We start from the raw sequence: 26910 nt of genomic DNA on the forward strand, positions 1-26910 counted from the left end.
ATAATTATCAAAGGGGTTACAAATAAGCAATATAGAATATGATTAATTGTATTGTTAAGGAAAAGATTTGGTTTAAAGCGGGAAAATTTGGGGGAGGGGGGGAATTAAGTCATTAAAGGGTCACGCGACCCTTACGTGACATGGTCAACGTCGGGAAATAAAAGTCAAATGTGTTATTCTGGTGGAGGTAGTTAATTACAACATTTTATACTTTATAAGGTAGTTAATTACAACATTTTTTAGGGTAGTTTTTCGCAAAATCCGGAGTTTAAAAGGTAGTTTTTCACAATGAATCCTTTTTTAATATTTTGGATTTTTTTTTTTTACAATTACCTCCTACAATTGTTGGTGATTTAGCAATTACCACCTACAATTTTTTTTTTTTTGATTTTACAACCTACATGGCTCTAAACTGAAGTGTGATGTCATGTGGGGCCCACTAACTACCTTCACACCATATTTCCTTCCTTTTCTTTCTTTCTCTCTCGATTTCACATTCTCCTATATTTTACTCTTCTCAAAGTTGGGGAAAAATTTCAAATTAAATTACAAATATTCATGTTAATTTTTTCAGGAATTGAAGTTTTTCCTCAACTTAGAGAGGAGTACAATATGAGATAGAAAGAAAGGGAAGAAAAAAGGGCGGGAAAGTAGTTAGTGGGCCCAAGGGGTGAAACTAATGCGGTTTAAAACCGAACAAAACCACAAACAAAACCGAATTAAATTAGAAATCTGGTTCGGTTTTTTTCTAATTTGGTTCAGTGCGGTTTGAGGAATCCCAAAATCGAATTAATATGGCTTAGTTTCGGTTTTAAGATTTGAAAAACAAAAAATCGAAATCCAAACAGAATTATGGCCCATATTTTAATTATAGTCTAGCCCAATACTAATTTTAACCCTACACATACATAAACATAAAAATAATAATATAACTTGTGTTTTTTATATGACCTACAATGTCAACCAATGTGGGCGAATACACTGAATGACCAATTAGATGGAGCAAGAACGAAGAGGATGAAAAATTTCAGTGTGGTTTGATTTCTTTGGAAAAACCGAATTTAAAACGGTGTGGCTGGTTTGGTTTGGTTTCCATAGTAATATAGTGCGGTGTGGTTTGAAAAATCCAAAACCGAATTAATGTGGTTTGGTTTCGGTTTGGGCTATAAACCACACCGCAAACCGAACTTCACCTCTAGTGGGCCCCACATGACGTCACATTTGAGTTAAGAGCCAAGTAGGTGGGGAGTTTTGATGTTTTAAAAAATAGTTGGTGGTAAATTCAAAAAAAAAAAAAAAAAAAAAAAAAGAACTATAGGTGGTAATTATAGCTTGACACATATCACAAAATAATTGGTTAAAAACTTAAAAATAAAAAATTTAAAACAAACAAAATTAAAAAAATAAATAAAGCATCAAGCCAAAACCCTTAGCACCGGCCTAAGTTGCTTGATTTGCCACCCGCTTAACGTCTTTTGGTAGTCCAACTTCACCGATTTCCTCCTCTCCCCGCGCCAGTGCTACGACCTGCCCTTCTTATTTCCTTTTTCGGCTACCTTTCTCCACCGGAAACCCCCAACCTCCCTCCTTTTCCCCATTTTCTAGGAAAGCTCTCTCAATTGGAAGCCTCAAAAAACCACCTCCCCCACACCTAAAAACCCCAAAATACTGCTCCCCCACCATCGAAAACCCTAACTGTTAGGGTTTTGGGGTGGGTTCCGAGGAGTTTGGGGTTTTTAGGAGTGAAGGCGCACGGGAGGGGTTTCCTTGGTGGTTTCGTTGAGGAATGTTAGGGTGTAATACCCCTCATGATTGCTTTAAAAAAGTTTGATATACTACTCAAATCAACAAGATGTATCTTCCTTTTAGGGAGCTCATATGCTAAGAATACTCCATAGTTAAGCGTGCTTGGCTGGGAGTAGTCTTGGGATGTGTGACTTCCTAGGATGTTTTCTTGGGGTGCGCATGAGTGAGACAAATGCGCCGAAAGGACTTGTGTTAGTCTGTCAGGACAGTTGTTGGCCCTCAATGCGCATTTCGTGACAATAGGCCCCTCCCTAATTTGTTTGGGGTCGGGGTGTTACAAATGGTATCAGAGCAACCCTGCGACCGCGTGCTGACCGTGGATAATTAATCTTATGTCACTCATCTAGCGGGGGAGAATTTTGGGGCTATATGGCTGTAGCCAGACTGGATGTAACACTTTGGCTACCCCAGTTGCCATTAGGCGTAATACTGGAGTCCCTAACTTTCAAGACGTAACGAGGGCGTTGTCGTTTTGAAGTGGAAGTGTATGTAATACCTCTCATGGTTGCTTTAAAGAATTTGATATACTACTCATATCAACATGATGCATCTTCTTTTTAACTAGGGAGCCATATGCTAAGATACTCCATAGTTAAGCGTGCTTGGTTGGGAGTAGTCTTGGGATGGGTGACCTCCTGGGAAGTTTTCTCGGGTGCGCATGAGTAAGGACAAAATGCGTTGGAAGGACTTGTATTTGTCTGCGGGGACAGTTGTTGGCCCACGATGCGCATTTCGTGACAATAGGCCCCTCCCTAATTTAATTTGTTTGGGGTCGGGGTTTTACATAGGGTGTCGTAGGGAGGGATGAAAACGACGACACCAGGGGATGGGGGAGGCGTGGCAAGCCGGCAAGAGAGGGGCACATGCTGGGCATTAGGGTAAAGGTTAAGGTGGGCTGGCGAGGAAAGGGAGGTTGGCTGGTGTTTTGTGGGATTTTTTTTTTTGTAATTTTTTTTTCATTTTAACTTTTTATAATGTTTTGGACCGATCAGGACTTGACACGTGTCAAGTAATCTGATATAAAGGTTATTAACATTTTTTGAATAGTACGGGATTGAAAAAAGTAAACAACCCTCAAAGTTGGGATTATTCCAGAATAATCCAAACTTGAGATTAATAAAAGAAAAAGGAGCAAAGTTGGCATTATTAATATTAAATTTTTCCTTTTTTCTATAAATTTCTAAATCAATCCAGTTTGATGTTGTGAAAGTTGAAATTGCAAATTCAATATTAATTGAATAGTTTTATGCTTGTTTGTAGTAATTAATGCAAAATTTAATTTGAAAGAATTTTATTATTAGTTTTGTTGAAAAATTGAAGGTTTCAATGCAGTTAACATTAACGTTTAGAAAATTAGAGTTAGAGAAAAGGTGGAGAGAGAAATGAATTTGAAATTCTAAGTTTTTTTGGGGTTCAATTTTATTTCATATAATCTCACTTGTTTATATTTTTTTATTTTAACTTTGTGTTATTTCACTTTGATTTGTAATAAGAGCATGGTAGTATTATGGTACTCAATTAAGGGGTACTTAAAACTAATGCTCAACCTTCAAATATAAGGCATAACTGCTATTTGAAGTAACGATTTTAACTTATATTTGAAAGCTAGTAAATCTATTGTCCTTAACGGATTATTAGCCTTAAAAGTATATCACTAAATACGTTTTAATAAAGTGTATTTGGCGATTTACTTTTATCTTTTATTAAAGTGTATTTGGTGATTTACTTTTATCTTTTATTAGCCTTATCAACTTATAATTTTCTTTAATCTTGATTGAGATATCCTGGCCTAGATCTAAGGGTTAAGGTTTCTTTTCAATTCTTACCCTTCTCGATTATGTAAGTTGTTATGTCTTTATATCTCTATGATCCATCTTATTAGCTTGAGTTATATATGCTTTTGGAAAATTAATAGTAAGAGTATGCTATAAATTGTATGGTTAAATTTGCAAGTAACTAACTAAATTTCGTGTGATTAACAGATAAAAAGGAGACTATTCGATTTTTCATATTCATCTTTTCATCAGGTGAGTTTTTCTTTTTTTTCTAATATACGAAGTGTAAGATAACATACCAAGTGTAAAAAACTTCACGTGTTAATTATTCTTTTTTTTGACATGAAAGAGTACTAATAAATATTTAATTTATTGTATTGGAAATTAATATGAAGGGTAAAATAAAGCTAACCATCTTTTAAATAAGAACTTTAGACAAACAGATCAAACCTATAGCTTTGAATGATGACATGAAGTGTATTTTAATTAATGTTTTATTTGGATAAGAAAGAAGGTAAGAAGAGAAGTAGATGGAAGAAGTAAAAAGGGAGTGTTGTGAGACAAAACAAAATGTCTCACAACTATTAAAAAATTAAAAAGGTACAATGAAGAGAGAGAAATGTGGAGAGAGATAGGAAGAGTGAAAAAGGTAGTGTGGGCTCCACTTCACGTGCAAAACGGACAAAAATTTGACAGGACCACTACCACTGAGTCTATATTTTGTTCAACTGAAACTCTAGTTGAATCTTTTTGAGTACCATTAAGACTATATTTTATACCACTGGGAGTGTATTTTGTACCACTGAAGTTCCAGTGGTATGATTTAAGAGCTCAATAAGACATCTCTAAAATGACGTCTGAAATGCCTATATTACCCTTGTGAGACATAATTTATTTGTCTCACAACCCTCCATTTGGAACACCTCGGAAGAGAAAGACAATCAAAAGTTGAATTCCATTTCTCCACAAATTCTCTCCAATCATTGTTGCCTAAAGCAACCCTAAATGCTGATCCCTCACCACTCAATGGCATCCCAATTTCATCCACCAGGATTGATGAAATAAAATTGTGTGTGCCGGTGTATATAATGACTAGCACCTTCCTCTTTGTTGGACTTACTGTATCCAGTCAGCATGCCACGTCAGAGCAGCCACCACAACAGAAATGATTTTGTTATTCTAACAGAATTATGTTATTTTGTGCTTATAACAGCTTGTATAAAAGCTTGCTTTTCTTTCCTTCTGTAAGAGTAAATTTCAAATATTATTTTCCTTACTTTAATAAAATTCTCTCTTCTTCTTTCTCTCTCTATTTTTTTCTCTCTCTAGAATATTCTGCATTTCAGCAGAAACGAAGTTCAGAGCATGAACTTCAACATGGTATTAAAGCAATTTTTGCTCCATTTCATCTCAAACTTTGCATTTAGAACTCTGATTTCTATCATCGATCATCAGATTTCAAGTTTTCTTTGAATATTTTTTCGATTAATCGAAGTTCGAATCGAACAATTTCTCTTCGATTTTTTTTATCAAATTCTTCTCTAAATTTCTGAATCAACTTCAGATTTCATGGCTCCAAACGAAGACCCTTCACAGAATTCTAATTCTGTATATTTTCTCACTAATTCTTATCTTACAACCACAAAATTGGTGAATATTGTGTTTGATGGAACAAGCTTCAATGATTGGAAGCGCTCTATGATGATTGCTTTATCCGTAAGGAATAAATTGTGTTTCGTAGATGGAAGTTTAAATTAACCTGCTCCGAATCATCCAAATTTCAGAATATGGAATCGATGCAATGATCTGGTATTGGTTCTTAAATTCACTTGATACTTCAATTGCTAGAAGTGTTCCATATTTGAAAACAGCTAGGCAAATTTGGCTTGATCTTGAGGATAGATTTAGTCAATCATCTGGACCTCAATTGTTTTCTGTTCAGCAACAATTAGCTGACATTTCTTAGATTGAGAAAGGAGGTATTTCTGAGTTTTTTACTCGAATTCAGATGTTATGGGATCAGCTAGATGGATTAGATCCTCTTCCAGCTTGTGTATGCACTGGATGTAGTTGTACTATAACGCAGCAACTTCTGAAATCTTAGTAGAATCAAAGGTTGATTCACTTCCTGTTGAAAGTAACTGAGAAGTATGCTCACACTAAGAGCACAATTCTGATGATGAATCTTCTGCCAACAGTTTCTAAGGCATATGGATTCCTCTTACAGGAAGAAACTCATATCAAATTGAGTAATATCAGAACTCAATTTAATATTGAGAATTCAGCTTTCACAGCAAAGCGTTTCGGTGACAAAAAATCACCTCAATCTTCTCATCAGTTCTCAGGATCTACAAGGATTGCAGGACAAACAACAGATTATGCTCCTTTACATAATTCTGCAGGAACAGGACCAAGGAATTTTGTGTATACCAGGAACAAATTGTTCTGTGATCATTGCAAAATGTGCAATCACACAATAGATAAGTGTTTAAAACTCTATGGTTATCCATTAGATTTCAAGCCTAAAGGCAAGAGAATTACAGCTTCAGCACAGTTTGATGATTTTGGCCATGATAATGATTCTGGTGTAAGAAGTATAACTATTATAGAATAATATTGTATGACTACTAGAGGATAAAATTAGAACGGCTTATCTGAAATTGTCGTGGCGTGACAATAAATCACTGCCCTAAAGTCGAATTTGCCCCGTACAGTACACACGGACTCGTAGCAACCGACCTCCAGGGATACACGACTCCAACTCTACGGTGTACCACGAAGAGCTAGATTGAGAACACTTTGAACATTGCCCAACAATTAGAGACTATAGTATTGTGTATCATTTTGGAGTAAAGAATAAGATGTAGTATGTTATTTTTTGTGTGTCTGAATGAAATGGAGGATCATCAATTTATAGTGGAGCACTCCACCCCAAAGAGGCAACCCCTCACGGTTATTATGCTATCACCCAAAATCAAGGAGTATCAATCTCCCTTAAAATAAGTGAACAAATCAATTTCTTATTTATGAACCTAGACTACTAGCTCATTACTCACAGGAAAACATGCATACCCCAAAGTCAAAGAGTATCAAATTACCTCCCTTTAATTATGCATGTCTATCAATTAGCTTCCAACTTTGTAGAGTATCAATAAGCAAACGGTTAGTGAGAAAATGGTGATAATCAAAGTCAACTGATTGATATTAATTAAGGCAATCAAATTTGAGTTTTGATCTTTTGAAGCAAAATTGATGAACCTAGTCTTGGAGTTGTAATATAGGAATAAGAGAATAACTCCAACATTCCCCCACATGATTCAAAAGAGCAAAGTAAAGAGATATGAATTTGGGCAATGAATACTCAGTTTTGCAAGTATCAATGTCTTGTGGACTTGAATTGATACCCAGTACTTACAATTGTGTTCTACATTCATGTCGGGTGGACTTAGCCTTGAACCTTCCATGAGGTTAGTAAAAACACAGTTGCGTACTAAACTTTTCTCAAATCAAAGGTGTTCTCGCGAAAATAAAAAATGCCCGACATTTGCCTGGATTTTTCATGAATGCTCTAGAGGTCCTAGCCTTTTGAACCTCATAGGGGATTGGGCGTAACCCCCACATTCACATAGGTAAGTTCATCAAGTTTGTACTGTCACAAACCACCTTAACTAAGGCTATGAACTTATTAAGAGCTATTTAACTCAACCTCACACATAACAGTAATAAATGTACTACATCTCTTTATTAGTAGGAATGGTCGTAGTACAATACGTGAGTTCTTTTGTGACTTCGTTTGAACCATTGAACTTAGACATTCTAAGATGGGTATCAATCAAAATTCACTCCTCAATAGGCTTTAAACCCATTCCTTGTGCTGACTCCAGCACCATTTTTCTACAAAGGCCTTTGGTGAGAGGATCTGCAATATTCCTCTCAGATTTTACATACTCGAGTGATATCACATTATTTTTTATCAAATTTCTAATTACTGCATGTCTCAAGCGAATATGTCTTCTCTTCCCATTATAAGACTGATTATTCGCTACTCCAATTGCAGCTTGAGAATCACAATGAATTGACACGGATGGAGCTGGCTTCCCCCACAATGGAATATCAGCTAGCAAGCTCCTTAGCCACTCGGCTTCATTACCTGCCAATTCTAAAGCAACAAACTCAGATTCCATTGTTGATTTAGCAATGCAAGTTTGCTTAGTAGATTTCCATGAAATAGCACCACCAGCAAGAGTAAAAACATAGCCACTGGTAGAATAAATTTCATCATTATCAGACACCCAATTAGCATCACAAAAACCCTCTAAAACACATGGTGCCTTAAGATAATGTAAACTCCAATTTATAGTGCCTTTCAAATATTTTAACAATCTAATCAAAGCGTTCCAATGATCACGATTTGGATTATGAGTATATCTACTCAATCTACTAACAGCATATGCTATATCTGGTCTAGTGTAATTCATTAAGAACATAACACTTCCAATTATCTTGGCATATTCCTCTTGGGAAACACTATCACCTTTGTTCTTTTTTAAATGAACACTAGAATCATATGGAGTTTTCACAGGAGTACAGTCAAATTGATTGAACCTTTTAAGAATTTTTTCAATGTAATGAGATTGATTCAAAGAAAAACCGTATGAATTTCTAGTAATCTTAATGCCAAGAATCACATTTGCTTCTCCTAAATCTTTCATATCAAAGCATGAACTTAAGAAAGCCTTGGTTGAATTAATAATATCTATAGTATCTCCAAATATCAACATATCATCCACATATAGACATATTATCACACAACCAAGATCATCATATTTAGAATAGACACAAGCATCAGAATCATTTACCTGAAACCCATTAGAAGTGATAGTTTGGAAAAACTTATCATACCATTGTTTAGGCGCCTGTTTCAGTCCATATAATGATCTAACGAGCTTGCATACCTTGTTTTCCTGTCCTGGAACCACACAACCTTCTGGCTGCTTCATATAAATCTCCTCATTTAGATCACCATTCAAAAAGGCTGTCTTTACATCCATTTGATGCACAATAAGATTATGAATAGATGCAAGTGCTATTAATGCTCTAATGGTGGAGACTTTAGTAACAGGAGAATAAGTGTCAAAGAAATCAATACCTTTCTTTTGATGGTGTCCACCTACAACAAGTCTAGCTTTATATTTATCAAGTGATCCATCAGGTTTGAATTTCTTTGTAAAAATCCACTTACTACTCAAGGCCTTACAACCTCTAGGAAGATCAGACAAAATCCAAGTGTTGTTACTCATAATAGATTCTATTTCACTATTTATGGCCTCTAACCAAAAACTAGAATCAACAGATTTCATGGCCTCATTATAAGTTTTGGGATTTTCTTCTAAAATAAATGCACACACATCATGCTCATCAAACCATTCATTCTCAGTTAAGAAAGCAGTAATAAAATCTGGTCCAAAACTAGTCTCAATTCTAGCCCTTTTACTCCTTCTAGGTTCTAAAAATTCACTAGAAGATAAATTTTCTTGCACAGAAGAAGAAGGAGCCATAGGCATGCATGATTGCACATTTATTTTCATAGGAAATATATGCTCAAAAAATTCAACATCCCTAGACTCTTTAATAGGACCAAAACCAGATGCATCTTTAACAATAAGTCTATAAGCAACACTATTAGAAGCATAACCAATAAAAATAGCATCCACAGTCTTAGGTCCAATTTTACTCCTTTGAAACTCTGGGAGACCAATTTTACCCAAACACCCCCACACTTTTAGGTAACTCAAGTTAGGTTTAAAACCTTTCCACAACTCATATGGGGTTTTATCTAATTTTTTATGAGGCACACGATTAAGCACATAACATGCAGACAAAATAGCTTCACCCCACATATAAATAGGCATACCTGAGCTAATAATCATGGCATTCATCATTTCTTTAAGAGTTCTATTTTTCCGCTCAGCTATTCCATTTTGCTCAGGAGTATAGGGTGCGGTTACCTCATGAATTATCCCATTTGCTTCACAAAAATTCTTAAGAGGAGTCCCATCGTATTCCCCACCTCTGTCGGATCTAAGTCTTTTTATCTTAAGGTTTAGTTGGTTTTCAACCTCGGCTTTATAAATAAGAAATTTATCCTCAGCCTCATCTTTAGAGTTTAGTAAATAGACTTTAGTGAAGCGGGAAAAATCATCAACAAAGGTAATGTAATATCGTTTGCCTCCCCTACTCATAGTGTTCTTAAAGTCACCTAAGTCACTATGAATTAATTCAAGTAAACTAGAGGAACGATTCACACTTTTATTAAAAGCCTTTTTAGGGTGTTTAGCCTCTACACATACTTCACATTTATCAAAAGTAGTATTGCTAAAGTCAGGAATTAGACTAACTTGTTTCAAACGTTTAACAGAAGCCACATTGACATGACCTAGTCTAGAATGCCATAAAGAAACAGACTCAGCAATATAAACAGAAGTAGAAGCAAATTTATTATCAGTCACAATGTCCAGCACAAAAAGCCCCCCATTACAAAAACCCTTACCCACAAAATCTCCATTTCTGGTGAGTACAAGTTTATCAGATTCAAAAGTTAATTTAATGCCAGCCTTGTTTAATAAAGCACCAGAAATGAGGTTTCTGCGAATTTCAGGTACATGTAAAACATTTTGCAAAGCAATAGTTTTTCCAGAAGTTAATTTTAGAAAAACTTTTCCTTTTCCAAGAACACTCACAGTGCTAGAGTTTCCCATGAAGACGCATTCTCCTTCGGATACTTTCTGGTAATCCTGGAACATCTCCTTGTTGGAACAAATGTGGCGGGTTGCACCAGTATCTAGCACCCATTCGGTCATGTTGCTTACTAGGTTCACTTCTGACACGACAGAAGCAATTATTTCATCTTCGGCCAGATGTACCTGTGTTTTGTTCTCCTTTTTTCCAGGTCCATGTCCTTCCCTACAATTATTTGCAAGGTGTCCATCTTTTCCGCAAGCATAACACTTGCCATTGAATGGCCTCTTGTTTTTGAAATTGTTCTTCTTGGTCCCATGAAATTGATTAGGGCCTTTGCCTTTCGGTCCTTTGTTATTACCTGCATTTTTAGATTCAACAAGGTTAGCAGCAGAAGAAGAATGGGCATGAGTTTTCCCCTTGGTTTGGATACGATTTTGCTCCTCTATCTTGATCCCCGAAATTAACTCTTGAAGGGTAAGGTCTTTTTGTTTGTGTTTCATGGAATGAACAAAGTTTTGCCAAGAAGGGGGTAATTTTTCAAGAAGGCAATTGGCTTGGAATTGGTCACAAATTTTCATACCCTCAGCAATAATATCAGCACATAAATTTTCATACTCATGAACTTGATCAAGAACAGGCATATCATCAGACATACGGAAATTCAACCAACGTGAACAAGCATACTTCTTAGTCCCAAAATCATCAGTACCATATTTAGACTTTAACGCATCCCAAATATCCTTAGCATTTTTTGACTTACTATAAATCATGTATAAGGGAGCAGTCATATAATGCAACAACATTCCACGACAAGTCTTATTATCCTTAACAAAATCCCTAACAGAGTCAACAGGAGCAACATCAACAAGCAAGGTATAATCTACACCAATTTGTCCCAAAAAGAATTCCATTTTATCAGACCACATCTTATAATTTTTTCCGTCAAACGGGTCTAATTTAGACATGTCAGGGATAAAGGTATTGGGTAACATGGTGGAATGAAGAGGTACAACAGTAGGAATATTGGCCATAATATATGAGTAAAATTCGACTTTAGATTGTAAGAAGTATAACTATTATAGAATAATATTGTATGACTACTAGAGGATAAAATTAGAACGGCTTATCTGAAATTGTCGTGGCGTGACAATAAATCACTGCCCTAAAGTCGAATTTGCCCCGTACAGTACACAAGGACTCGTAGCAACCGACCTCCAGGGATACACGACTCCAACTCTACGGTGTACCATGAAGAGCTAGATTGAGAACACTTTGAACATTGCCCAACAATTAGAGACTATAGTATTGTGTATCATTTTGGAGTAAAGAATAAGATGTAGTATGTTATTTTTTGTGTGTCTGAATGAAATGGAGGATCATCAATTTATAGTGGAGCACTCCACCCCAAAGAGGCAACCCCTCACGGTTATTATGCAATCACCCAAAATCAAGGAGTATCAATCTCCCTTAAAATAAGTGAACAAATCAATTTCTTATTTATGAACCTAGACTACTAGCTCATTACTCACAGGAAAACATGCATACCCCAAAGTCAAAGAGTATCAAATTACCTCCCTTTAATTATGCATGTCTATCAATTAGCTTCCAACTTTGTAGAGTATCAATAAGCAAACGGTTAGTGAGAAAATGGTGATAATCAAAGTCAACTGATTGATATTAATTAAGGCAATCAAATTTGAGTTTTGATCTTTTGAAGCAAAATTGATGAACCTAGTCTTGGAGTTGTAATATAGGAATAAGAGAATAACTCCAACATCTGGTGTTATAGTCAATATTGCTATTACTCAAGAACAACATAAGCAAGTTATGCGTTACTTGGAGAAGAAACAAAGTGTTGACCAAGGTGAACTCTCAAGAGGTTCAAGTTCACCTAGCTTAGCAGCTTTCTCACAATCAGCAGGTAACTACTGCTTACTTTTTTCTCCTTTTCCTAGATGGATTCTTGACAATGGAGCTTCTGATCACATGTGTGCTGATATTAATATGTTCAAGTCTTTTACTAACTGCAAGAATTTGATTGTTTTATAACTATACCTGATGGAAAGAAGCTCAAAGTTGAAAATTCTGGTACTGTTGAGCTCAGTTCTGGAATAACACTTAAGAATGTGTTATATGTACCCGGATTTCACTTCAATCTGATCTCTATATAAAAGCTGTGTAAAGATACTTCTTGTTTGGTATCTTTCATTGATGATACTTGCTTAATCCAGGGCCCTTTTTTGATGAAACCAACTGTGCTTGGTATGCTGGACTGAGGTTTATACAGTTTAAGTGGACAGTTTTTGAGTTCAAGCAATAATGTAGATTTAAATAGTTATTGCTGTACTGCAGTTGAGGAAGCCAAACTTTGGCATCTTAGATTAGGTCATTTGTCTTTTGACAAAATAAAGTCTATAAAAGGGACTAATGTGAAAGGATGTTTAGCTAAAAATATTTGTCAAGTCTGTCCTCTAACTAAATAGTCTATCTGTTCTATTCCTAGCAGTAGCATTAAAACTTCTAAGGCTTTTGAGCTTGTACATAGAGATGTCTGGGGTCCTTATACAAATGTAACTCATACTAGATGTAATCAATTTATTACCATTGTTGATGATTACACCAGAATGACTTGGGTTCACCTCATGAAGAAATAAAATGATTTTGTTTCAATCATGTCTTATGTCAATACTCAGTTATCTTCTAAGATTTTGACAATAAGATCTGACAATGCTCCTGATTTAATTGAGGGTGCTATGAAACAACTTTTCATCCATCATGGCATTCTACATAGAAATCTTATAGTGACACACCATAACAAAATGGGGTGGTTGAAAGAAAACACAAGCATCTCCTTGAGACAGGAAGGGCTTTAATTTGTATCTAGTCTAAAGTGCCAATTCGATTTTGGGGAGAGTGCATTCTTGCAGCTGCCTATCTAATAAATAGAATGCCCCTCAAAAATATTGATTTTAGTACTCCTTATGAGAGTGTATAATCTTCTCCTAATCTCTCTCACCTCTAGATATTTAGTTGTCTTTGTTACACTTCCACATCTAGAGTTCACAGAAACAAGTTTGATCCTATAGCCACACCCTCTGTCTTTCTTGGCTTGGCTACCCTGCTAATAAAAAAGCATATAAGGTTCTTAATCTTGCCACAAAAAAGATCATAATTATTTCTAGGGATGTTATCTTTTATGAGAAACATTTCCCTTTTCATTTTTCTTCTTCTCCATATTCTTCCTATTCTACCAAATTCTGCCTTCCTGTTTCTAATCCATTTTCTGATTTCTCATCTCATATTCCTAATCCCCTCTCCTTCCCTCATGAAAATACTACTATCTTATCTCATTCTGATCAAGGTTCGCAACATTCTGATAAACTATTACATCAATCCTCTCAGTCTGCTCGATCACATTGATCAGTCTACTTCTTCATCTTCTCATATTATCCCAGCTATTCTTCATTCTGTTCCATTTCCTTCTCAACCTATCAGACACTATACTAGACCTACAAAACCACCTTCCAAATTCTTTGATTATCACTGCTTCACAAGTTCAGGTCATTGGTGTAATTTGGTGTCTTTTGATACTTTTCCTAAGCCTCATCAAGATATGAATTGTGCATCTCAGGCTCTTATTAAACCTCAGAGTTATTTTGAAGCTACAGTTGACCTAAATTGGGTAGAAGCTATGGATAAAGAACTTGCAGCATTGAATAACAACAATACTTGGGATGTTATCCTGCCCCCAAAGGGAAGAAAGCTATAGGTTGTATGTAAATGGGTGTACAAAATCAAAAGAAAGAAAGATGGTAGTATTGAGAGGTACAAAGCAAGATTAGTTTCTAAAGGCTTCACTCAAAAGTATGGAGTTGATTATAGAGACTTTCTCCCCAATTGTTAAAATGGCAACTATTAGGTGTCTTATTTCTTTGGCAACAATGAGCAATTGGAATTTGTTTCAGCTTGATATAAATAATGCTTTTTTGCATGGAACTTTGAATGAGGAGGTTTATATGAAGGCGCTTGAGGGTGTTTATGTTCCTAAGGGATATGTTTGCAAACTTAAAAAGTCCTTATATGGACTGAAACAAGCTTCCATGCAATGGTTTTCCAGATTTCTTGATGAACTTAAGTTTCAGGGGTTTTCTTAGTCTAAGAATGACTATTCTCTAACTCTAAAGAAAGATGGTGGTGATATCATTATCATTGTAGGTTTTGTTGATGATATTATTGTAGGGTTTTATAGGTACTACGCAGCGGAAATAAACATGAATCATATTCATATAGTACCTAATCCAAGGATCTAATGCATAACACATAAAGCACAAATAATTGTACCTTTGAAGCGTGATTCCACGTGCGATCGAGCAAGAACAAAAGGGAGATAAAGAACCCCAAGCGTGATTCCTCTACTTGGTCCACGGGCACAGATTAAGACCTCCACTAATGCTAGTTAGTCGTGACTGAACGCTTCAATCAACCTTCAACGGAGAGGAGAGACATACTAACCAAGAACCACCACGATAACCACCACACGCGCCACCAAGGGGTGGCCGGCCGTACGGACGTGAGGGGAGGATGAGGGCCGTGAGTTGGAGAGAGAGGATTAGGGTTTTGGGATTGGTTGCATTGATGTCAAAATTCACAGTGTGTGAATTATGACTGTTTTTTGCAAACCCTAGGCATGGATCTTATTTATAGATCTCATCTCTAAATAAGAGCCCATGTCAAAAGCCCAAAACCTAATTCCAATCTAACTATGCTAGCCCAATCCAATTCATGATTAGTTAATTGCTCATGAGGCCCATTAATGGGCCTCTTACTTGCTTAACCCAATACCCTTGTGTGTGACCAATATAGGATCCATTCTAAAAGGGCTTTGGACCATTTGACTAGCCCAAAGATCATCTCTCATAGTCTAGCAATAGAGGATGACGCCCCAATAGAATGAACTTATTATCTCCATAATAGTGATCCTTGATATATCTAGTAATTGCACTTATCGAAGACATAATTCCTTCAATCTCCCACTTGTCTGAGACAAGTGCGCAATATTCAAATTCCTTAAGTCAATGTGTGTCGATTTGATAATATGATTGCATCTCATGTCGTGATCATATTAATCTACAAATCTTTCTTGAAATCTGAGTTAGAATTACAAAACAAATGGTTACTATGTAATCCATTTGAGCACGGCCATGCATTTTCTGAATTCTCCCTCTTCAAGGGGCCAAGACACATTCCTAATTAAATAGGTAGACTCAATCCAATCTTATGGCAACCAAGGCTCCCACTCAACTCATGAAGTAACCGGGAAACATCCTTTATAATCTCCAGTTACGGCCAGACGTTTGAATGTACCACAGTTAAAACAATCATTGAATGGAATCAGTGTTCCACTCATGTCAAAGGAATCCACTAATATATCCGGAAGCTCTATACTTGAACTTCAAAGTAGGTCTATAGTTCGATCATGCATCATTCATGCATATCCATGTGATTGACCGAGCATCACTACGCTCCTATAGCCCATGAAACTGCGCTATCCAATCAATCTTAACATGCTAGTCCAAATAGAAATCATTTATGTCCACTTTAATGATTCCGAACTATGAACTTAAATAATATATGAATTTAGTTCACCTGTGGGGTTTCATTCAAAAGGTCATCAACCTAGTGAGCCCATCAATTCATAATTATTTTGGACATTTTATTTAATCTTGAAACCACGATTAAATAAGATTGAAACTTTGTTTCAATTGATAAACATAATTCTGCAAGCTAATGTATTTACTTTTGTAATATGCTTTCTCAAAACATACACAACTAAAATTACATAACTTGCTTCAATCCAAAAACCTTAGTATGACTCTCATACCTTGGTCATGGAAGGGGTTTAGAAAGTAGAGTTCATGAGACATTCTCATAAACATGAATTTTGCAATTTCTAAATCTTATAATCATTTTCATCTCCATACACTAAGAATTTTCCTTCGCCCTTTCGCAAGGAATGAACTTAGGAATTTCTGATTTGTATTCCAACGTTACATTGGATTTCGATTGAAATCTATCATCACTTGTTCTTTAAAACACGCGAATCAAATAGACGAGTATAGTCCATGGCATGTGCATGATGCATCCTTTGCGAATTGCATAAGGGTCATCACTCAAAGTCTTAATTTCATCAATCCTTTCTCAAGGTATTGAATCATTAAGCAACGTGCCATGTCACAAGGGATTGAAACTCTTTTCAATATAATGTTGAACCTTATAAGAATCTTATCAATATAAGCTTCTTTACCAAAACTCAAACATCCTTCGAGACCTACCTATATAGATCTTGAATCCCAAATGTACTCATCTTCTTCTTCAAGATTTTCATACAAAATGCATTACCCACCACTTGACTCTTCAAGCAATTGCTCTTTATACTAGACCAAGAAGACTTCATAGCTCCCACTAAACATCTTGTACACACAAGACCTTTTCTTCATTTTACAAGAACATCAAACGATTTGATTAACTCGCAAAATTAAGAACATTAACTCCCTGATGCTAACTACAATCCATTATGGATCTTCTATGCATCCCTAGGATTATTGGATCTCCAAACTTTTGATTGTATCATATACAAATCTTATTTCATGAACAATTTCAAGAAAGTGTTTTGAAATCCATCTACCTAATCTTATAAGGTAAAAATCACTAAAATATCTTTAATAGATCTTTGCAACATGACTAATGTAAAGGTTTCATCGCAGTCATAGTCATACTAAGAATTTGTCGAATCCCTTAACAAGTCTTTGCTTTAGTTAGAAAACATTTTCTTTCTTGTCTGCTTTGCTTATATTGAGTTTCACCCAATGTAAGCAAATTATTCAAGTGTCATACGCTTGCTTACAGACTTAGAATCTATTTCAGATTTCATGGTTTTAAAACCACTTGGAGTCATAACTTGTCAAATCATCCTTATTACTTGCATAATCATCATGTTCCAAAATGAATATTTTAGAACTCTTAGTCAATATGAAATCATATTCCTTTGGCTAAGTTTTACGTATGCTAGACTCATTGTGGGTTTGATGCAACAATTGAAACTCATACAACAACTTTGTTTAGCTTTCAATGAGAAACGACAATTGAGGATGTGCATTTGGAATGTACTACCTTCGACACATGGTTATTAATCCCATTACACTTAATGAGACCATGCGTTGTCATTTGTAACATGAGGTGAATTGAATCATGCTCATATTGTTGCTTTTATTCGATAACTTCTCAAATTTCTTCGAGATTTTCGAAATCACTTTTCTTGAACTCTTTCAAGGCTCTCGAACTTTTCGAGATTCTTATACCCCCACTTGCCTTTTGAGGAGGCACATTTTGCATAGGGTGAACCAATCATGGTTTGAACCACGTTTGTTTGTTGCTTTTCTCAAACTCTTTTGAGATTTACACTACTCCCACTTGACCTTTTGGAACAATTTCCATAAGGGCACCTACTTGAGCAACAAACATTTTGTGCTAAGTATGGTTTGTGTAGTAGTACCCCTTGCTCTATATAGGAATAGAACGTGCATTAAACGTTTTAATACAACTTTTATTCCTTATTTTGTAGAAAGACTTAATAAGAACTTTTCTTATCCATATCATATATGAAGCCTTTGCTACATTTGATTTGACGTATGTAGTTTGTTTAGTTTTGTAGCTTTTCTTAAAAGTATATCCCTTGAACAATGGTTGGAAGATAGGTAATTTACATCCATTATCAAAATATATCTCATATAGGTTGATAGCTCCATTCATAAACACTTCACAAGGTTTTCTTTCGGAGTTTGTTGTAAAACGATTTCACAACTCTTGGATGTTTATCAATGTCTTGGCTTAAATTCTCATTATTACGATCATATCGCAATATTTCGAATGTGTTGCCAAGTACATGTCTTGACTTAAATTTTCACAATTACAATCATATTGTAATGTAATCATTTTCTTGTCAAGTTGATACTGAACTTCATACTGAACATTTTGAACTTTTCAAAATTTTCACTTCCATGCTTCAACTAAGCATAAATAGTGATCGTATCACAAATGAAGTTTCATTGTCTGTCTCTAGCCTTTGAACCTTTGGTTTTCTTACATCAATATGTATTTGACCTCGAGTTCACATCATCATTTCTCTAAATGGTGACTTAGTCATAATTTCAAATTAGAATGATAATTACATATATCAATGGATTCATAATTCAATGATATTGAAAGTCCATCCCATTGGATCTTCCGCATGCAATTTTCATTTTTATTCGAATTAATTGACATTTTAGAGACAACTTATATATATATATATATATATATATATATATATATATATAGAAATGGTTTAACTATTTCTATCATATAGAACTTTAAACCTATTTAGCAATTCAAAACACATTATGACTCAATGAAGCATAGAATAACATTTATTCTACGTTTTTGAATCTTCGATGTTTAGTCATCACTAACATTGAATGGTGTTTTGATAATGGCAAGAATGAATAACATTTATTAAATTCTAGCCAATTATTAGTGGTGAAATACTGGTTCTACTTGTAAAGTTGCAACTTTTGCTTCCAGACTTGTAGATTCTACTTGTGAAGTAGCAACATTTGCTTCTAAACTTGTAGATTTATTCCTCCTTTAGCTATAACTTCTTCCTTTAGTTCAATCACATTGTGCAATGAGTGATCTAAACAAGACATCATATGTCCAAGAAGTAGCAATATGCTAAATCAATTTCTATAATATAATTCTTAAATTGGAACATTTCCATTCTTTTACCTTCCAACTATATGATGTAGCTTCTAATCAATTGGAATTGGTCCATTTGATTTGAAACATTTGCTGTTCATAACAACTTTTAACATGTAAGTAGTTCTAGGTTTGAGAAGTAGCAACTTGTTTGCATTTCTTGGCCTATAACTTCTTAATGCAATCCTCATATATTCCTAAACCTTTCCCTTTGAGCCACTTAGAACATTTCTCTTAGGTTCAAAATGATACTTTGCTCAACTACTTTAAGCACTTTTCATGATTCTGCTAAGTTTATTTTATCATTATTTATATTTGAGTTTAATCAAGTATTAAACTCTATATAAAGTAGATGAAGAATACTGTTATTTGATCAACTTTTGATCATAGAGATTTCCAATCACTTTCTTATATTCAATCATATTGAAGATAAGAGATTTTATTGGACTTGTACACTTGTCTTTTGAGTGATTGTACCTCTCATCTCATTATATCCCTTGAAACATTTTTCAAAATGAAGATGTGTTGTTATTTTACTCAAACATTTTGAATAAAACCAACATGTGACATGAATTTCTAAAACTTGCCTTTTAGAACAATCTTAGCAAAATTGGAATATAGGTTTGTGGATTATCTTTTAAACTTTTTGAGAACGTTTCTCAACTTTATTTTCAATCGAGGAGATTATATATAATAATAAAATTAGAACGACATGTTACATATAAGTAAACGCAAAATTCAATTATGTTTAATAAATTTAAAGTACCATAAGAGAATTAAATTGGTAACTTTAAAACACTCTATTCAATTTAAGTGATCCCAACTTGAATTAAGTGATTCCAAGATTCTTTATTTGTGCAATAATTAACCGGACTGAGGCCCTGCCATCAACCATTACATTTTCAAGGTGAGTAAACTCTTTACTGATTACAACTCTTGTAATTCTTGGTTGAATAATTAACCATCACATGTTTAATTATTACCCTTAGCTTCAAGGTTCTAAACTGATCTTTAGGTAACCTTGTTGAATATAACCAATTAAAAGTGTAGAACGTGATCTACCCCCACTTCCCCAAGATATATTATGATGCTCTGCTGAGGCCGACCCATCACAAACGATCAAGGTTTTCGTCGGGTTTTTAATTGGAAAAGCTGCATCAATATTACTGGGATCTAGATTTATTATGTTGTGATTAAATAGTGAACTCTAGCGCATCATCACAAAACATCAATAAAATCTAACATGCATAAAATACTGAATGCACAAATAAGACATAGCATGGCCCTTAATCCTAAGAAAACTAATAAAGTAAATGCTCCCACTTGAATCATCATGGATCGCATCCACCTTGCTCCTTTGGGCCTTCACTTCATGGGCTTCTTGGATTAACTGCAACCTGTAATTCTACTCTATTCTATCTACTACTTAAATAAAATAAAATAAAATTACAAAATACTTTATCGGTACGTAGACCGTACTAAGATTACAAAAATACATCACGATGCGCAGATCGTATTTAGCAATCTACTGGGCCATACTAGTCATTATATAGCAATAAACAACATCATATATTATAAAATTGCCACATAATAAATCACTCATCATGCTTTCCTAAACTACAACATCGAATGTTCACAATTAAGGAAACATGACATCTAAATATCTCATATTTTAATTAATGTAATTAGATAATATCATATATTATTCATGATCATCAATAAAATATCATATATTCTAAATTAGTCATGAGATAGAATCAAATCTTATTTTAATCCTAAAAGATAAATCATATTTATCCTCAAAGATTATCCTAACAAAGTTAGGAAATTCTATCCTAATTACTAGCCAATCACAATATTTTAAATCAATTATATCCAAAAAATAATTATGGGATAATCACATTATTTAAATCAATTATTATCCTTTTGGAATATGCTCAGAATATCCTAAAAAATCTTATCCAAAATTAACCACTTTAATTTAGGATAATTACCAATTTAACAACTTAAAAATGGATAATATCAAATATAACAACTTTTGAATATTTGATTTTATCCTAAAATAAAAGATTTTATCCAAATAAAACCAACTTTATCTTTTAAAATAAAAGATCATATTTTCAAAATATTTTAACTTATCCAAAATAAAACTGATTTTATCCCAAAATAATTCATAATTATCCTGAAATAAATTTTCAAAAACTGATTTTTTTTTTTTTTTTTGAAAATACCGCAACCACCAACGCCGGCCACCGTGGTTGGCTAGCCGAAGCTAGCCACGGTGGCTGGCTGCCGTGACAGCAGCCACTGCCTCAAAGGGCAGCAGCGTGGAGCTGCTTTTGCTGGGCTGCAGGCCACCGTGCGTGGCCAGCCAAGGCTAGCCACGGTGGCTGGCTGCTTTGCAGCAGCCACTGCCGCGCAAGGCAGCAGCAGCACCAGCGGTGGCAGCCGCGGCAGCAGCCGTGCAACGGTTGCACGCTGCTGCCCACAGCCACCATGGACCGCCGCCCTCCCTAACCCTCCCTCTTGGACCACCACCTGGTCGGCAGCCGCCGTGGCTGCGCCACCCAGCCGCGGTTGCCGACCAAAATTATTATTTTTTTTTTTTGTGTTTTAATTTAATTAAAATAACATTTATCCTAATTAAATTAAATCAGTCCATAAGATTAAAATTAAATCACATTCAACTTTAAAATTAGAGTTCATCATAAAATTAATCCCAATTTAATTCTAACATTTAAAATTAAATCTATGATCATACATAAAACATTTTTATGCATAAATCAACCCAATTAAAATTATGAAACATAAAAAAAAAAATCGAATTAAATCAAAATCAAGCACAAAATCATATTTTAGGGCTAGGATTTTCGAAAATATTCGAAATTAGGGTTCTAGGGCTCGAAATTTTCGAACATATTAGGGCTTAGTTTGGTCCTCTTCATGGCTATTTGAGCATAATTAAATCGCATTTAATCTATTCCAAAAGTTTAATCACATTAAATATAATAATCGAACCATAATTAAATATTCTCCCTCCTAATTGAATTAAAATTGTGGATTATCAAAGAATTATTGGCAATATGCGTAAATGCAATAGGCTAACTGATACCACTGTAGGGTTTTATAGGTACTACGCAGCGGAAATAAACATGAATCATATTCATATAGTACCTAATCCAAGGATCTAATGCATAACACATAAAGCACAAATAATTGTACCTTTGAAGCGTGATTCCACGTGCGATCGAGTAAGAACAAAAGGGAGATAAAGAACCCCAAGCATGATTCCTCTACTTGGTCCACGGGCACAGATTAAGACCTCCATTAATGCTAGTTAGTCGTGACTGAACGCTTCAATCAACCTTCAACGGAGAGGAGAGACATACTAACCAAGAACCACCACGATAACCACCACACGCGCCACCAAGGGGTGGCCGGCCGTACGGACGTGAGGGGAGGATGAGGGCCGTGAGTTGGAGAGAGGATTAGGGTTTTGGGATTGGTTGCATTGATGTCAAAATTCACAGTGTGTGAATTATGACTGTTTTTTGCAAACCCTAGGCATGGATCTTATTTATAGATCTCATCTCTAAATAAGAGCCCATGTCAAAAGCCCAAAACCTAATTCCAATCTAACTATGCTAGCCCAATCCAATTCATGATTAGTTAATTGCTCATGAGGCCCATTAATGGGCCTCTTACTTGCTTAACCCAATACCCTTGTGTGTGACCAATATAGGATCCATTCTAAAAGGGCTTTGGACCATTTGACTAGCCCAAAGATCATCTCTCATAGTCTAGCAATAGAGGATGACGCCCCAATAGAATGAACTTATTATCTCCATAATAGTGATCCTTGATATATCTAGTAATTGCACTTATCGAAGACATAATTCCTTCAATTATCATCACAGGTTCAAATGACAAGCTCAATTATGATATAAAGGCTCATTTGCATTTGACTTTCAGCATCAAGGATTTGGGTTTTCTGAATTTTTTCCTTGGTATTGAAGTAAGCAAATTTGATTCTAGTTATGTTCTTTCTAAGAGGAAATTTACTAAGGAGCTTATTAAAGAATGTGAATTTGATCTTTCTAAGCCTGCCGCTTCTCCATTTCCTTCTTCTGTCAAGTTGTACATTGATCAAGGAGATATATATGATAATCCTGCTCTATATAGGTGCTATGTTGGTAAACTGAACTATCTTACCAACACAAGACACTACTAGAAATAGGCCCATTTCCGACGGAAAAATTCCGTCGAAAACACCTTAAAATCCGTCGGAAAAGGTGTTTCCGACGGAATTCCGTCGGAAAAGGTGTTTCCGACGGAATTCCGTCGGAAATGGTTGTCGGAAAAGTGTTCGTAGGAAAAGTGACCTTTTCCGACGAAATTTCCGTCGGAAACACTATTCCGACGGAAATTCCGACGGAATTTTCCGTCGTGAGACAGGTTTTGGCACAGGCAAAGTCCGTCGGAAATTTCCGACGGAATTTAGAATTCGGTCGAAAATTTCCTACGGAAATTCCGTCGTAAAACAAATTCAAGAAATTAAAAAAAATACACCGCGCCACCACAGGCACGGCGTATCACCACCTCCAACCACCCAAAACACCCCTGTCAACCCCAACCCCAACCACACCCACTTCCTAACCCTAACCTATCCACAGCACCACCTCTACCGCACAGCACCAGCCCACCTAACCCGCACCACCACCCACCACCCACCACCCCCACCACCAACCACCATCGCACACCACCTAACCCAAACCCACCCAAACCAAACCTAGATCTACAACCCTAACCCAAGCCCGATACGACCGAACCCCCCAACCTAAGCAAAACACCCCTACCAACCACCTAAAATCACCACTGTGGCCACCAATAACCACCGTCACCACCAAAAATTATCAATAAAATTAAAGAATCAATTAAAATCCTTAACCATTACCCACAAAACCCTTCCACCACCATAAATCGTAAAAAAAATCCAACAAAACAACTTAAAATCAAAATTGAAAAAAAAAGATACATACCTTAATTCAAGCATATATAACCTCGAAATTGGGTTTAAGAGGCCAAATTCGACCATAAAAACTCTAGATCTAGAGTTTTCATGGTCGAATTTGACCTGAAAACCTTTATTTTTTGCATGAGAAGAGAGAGAAAGGGCGAAAAAATGAAAATTGTTGTTGATGTAGATGCCGATGATGGTGTTATTGATGTCAGTGCTGCTGGTGTTTTTGTTGATGTCGGTGGTTAGTGGTTAGAGAGGAGGAGCAAGTTAACGAGATAGAGGAGGAGAGATAAAGAAGAAGAGAACGAGATAGATCGAGGAGCAGCGCACAAGCAGAAAACGAGCAGAGCACAAGCAGAAAACGAGCAGAGCACAACCAGAGAAAAGAAGGAGAACGGAGAGGGAATGAGGAGAGGAGAACATAGAGAGAATGAGCAGGAAAGAGGAGTGAGAACGGAGAGGGAAGAGGAGAGGAGATAGAGAATAGGAGGAAAGAGGAGAGAGAGAAGGAGAGCAAAGAAAAGCGGCTGATGGAGAAGAGGGGATTGTTAGGGTTTCTAAAGCTTTAAGTTTCTTTTTTAAAAAAAAAAAAATATTTTCTGACGGAAATTTCCGTCGGAAATTTCCGACGGACTATAAATCCGTCGGAAAAAGTAATTTCCTACGGAAATATCCATCGGAAAACACATATTTTCCGACGGATTATTATCCCGTCGGAAATTTCCGACGGATTTGTAAAATTCGTCGAAAATAACCGACGGAATTAAAATCCGTTGGAAAATTCGATTTTTCCGACGGAATAATGGGTCCGTCGGAACCAGTCCGTCGCTATTTCCCTGTTTTCTAGTAGTGAGACCTGATATTACTTTTGCTGTCCAGACTTTGAGTCAGTTCATGCATACTCCAAGGATTCCTCATGTTCATGCTTTACAGCACACTCTTAGATACATTACTTCTACTATTGATTTACATGCTTATAATGACTCTGATATGGCTTCTTGTCCTTCTTCAAGGAAGTCTGGTACTGGCTACATTCTTTTGCTTGGTAGATCACTTATTTCTTGGAAGTCAAAGAAGCAAAGGACCACTTCCAAAAGCTCTTCAGAAGCTGAGTATAGGGCAATGTTTCATGCAGCTGGCGAGGTTGATTGGCCGGTCAGAATTCTTGAGGAGCTTGGTGATACAAAGTTGAAGCCTGTTACTTTGTTCTGTGATAGCAAGTCAGGAATTCATATTGCTAAGAATCCTGTTTTTCTCGAGAGAACAAAGCATATAGAAGTGGACTGTCCCTTTACTTGAGATAAGGTGCTTACAGGTCTAATAGAGCTCTGCTACATTCCTTCAGATCAGCAGCTTGCTGATGTCTTCACCAAGTAGCTTCCTATTCAGCAGCAGCAGACTTTATTGTCTAAACTTGGTATGGTTAATTCACCACTCCCAAGTTTGAGGGGGGGATGTTGGACTGATTGTATCTAGTCAGCATGCCAAGTTAGAGCAGCCACCACAACAGAAATGATTTTGTTATTCTAACAGAATTTTGTTATTTTGTGTTTATGACAACTTGTATAAAGCTTGCTTTTCTTTCCTTCTGTAAGAGTGAATTCTCAAATATTATTTTCCTTTCTTCAATAAAATTCTCTCTTCTTCTTTCTCTCTTTATTTTTTTCTCTTTGGAATCTTTTACATTTCAGTAGAAATGAAGTTCAGAGCATGAACTTCAACACCATCCTTCACTTTCCACCTTAAACTCATAGTTTTGGGTTTTAGAGTCCGACCACCAACCAAAGGGAGACCTAAATGGATGCTCCTCGTGTGTCGGCCACGTACTCCTCTGCTTCTCTCTGATCTTCCGGTTTCGTACCTTCACAACAGCTGGCCACCAAAAGCATGTTAACTTCTTTCCTCTTACACAGGTAGCCGTGTAGCCGAAAATGTGTAAATCATTGAATAAATCGATTGATATCATTATCCTGTACATACCCCACCTCTTATCACAATGAAAGCACAAGCCTTTTGTTCTCCTCTCTTGCAGTGTCTAAACTCTATGAGCCTTTGTGTCTCTTTAATGGGCTTGCTTCACACCATATAGCTAGGCCGGGCTATGGACTAAGCTTTAGATATGCCTTGAACATTAGGACTTCAAATTAAGGTTTAAATTAATACACCACTGCCACATTTTCTTGTTTGGACCAATTAGTTGTTGGTGTAGTGGTGATTAGGACTATACTTGGTAAGGAAGACTTGTGTTTGATCCACCGCATCAACAATTGAGAGGGGATTTGAACCTAACCACCCAAAACTGATCTCGAATGCGAATTCGCCCAAAAACCGGGTGAACCACAAAAAATAACATTCACTCGTTTGGGTCATGTAACGAACTCTGCCGAACTGCCCAGACGCGCCTTTCTATAAGTAAGGTTCGCCTCTTTGGTGTTACTGATCAGTTCCTCTCTTCAATATATCCTACCATATCTATTGACAGAACGACAAATCTAAGTTATAAGGGTTAAGATGCCTTAAATCAACCCGAACATGACCCATTTAGATAAAGTGGTCAAATTATGCAATTGTCTTACCTTTTACATAGTTTTTGATAAATTTTATTAATAACACGAAATAAGCACGAGACCAAACACGAACACGTCACACATGGCTTTTTTCCAACTCTAGCCTTGATGTCCTCCATAATTAAATAATGATTTTATTAAATTAAATTTCCCCAACATCAAACTTTTAGGGACATCCTCCAATGGAAAATGTTAAATACGGGTCTGG

General features: G+C 35.9%; 1 protein-coding gene across 1 annotated transcript in view; it reads left to right on the plus strand.

The window, feature by feature from the left end:
* Positions 1-26910, plus strand: part of LOC145613708 (wall-associated receptor kinase-like 1) — a 45414-nt gene that overhangs the window by 15044 nt on the left and 3460 nt on the right. The window lies entirely within an intron of this gene.

The sequence above is a fragment of the Chenopodium album genome, chromosome 25 (genome assembly GCF_948465745.1).
Source record: "Chenopodium album chromosome 25, dcCheAlbu1.1, whole genome shotgun sequence".
In the NCBI taxonomy this organism is placed as follows: domain Eukaryota; kingdom Viridiplantae; phylum Streptophyta; class Magnoliopsida; order Caryophyllales; family Amaranthaceae; genus Chenopodium; species Chenopodium album.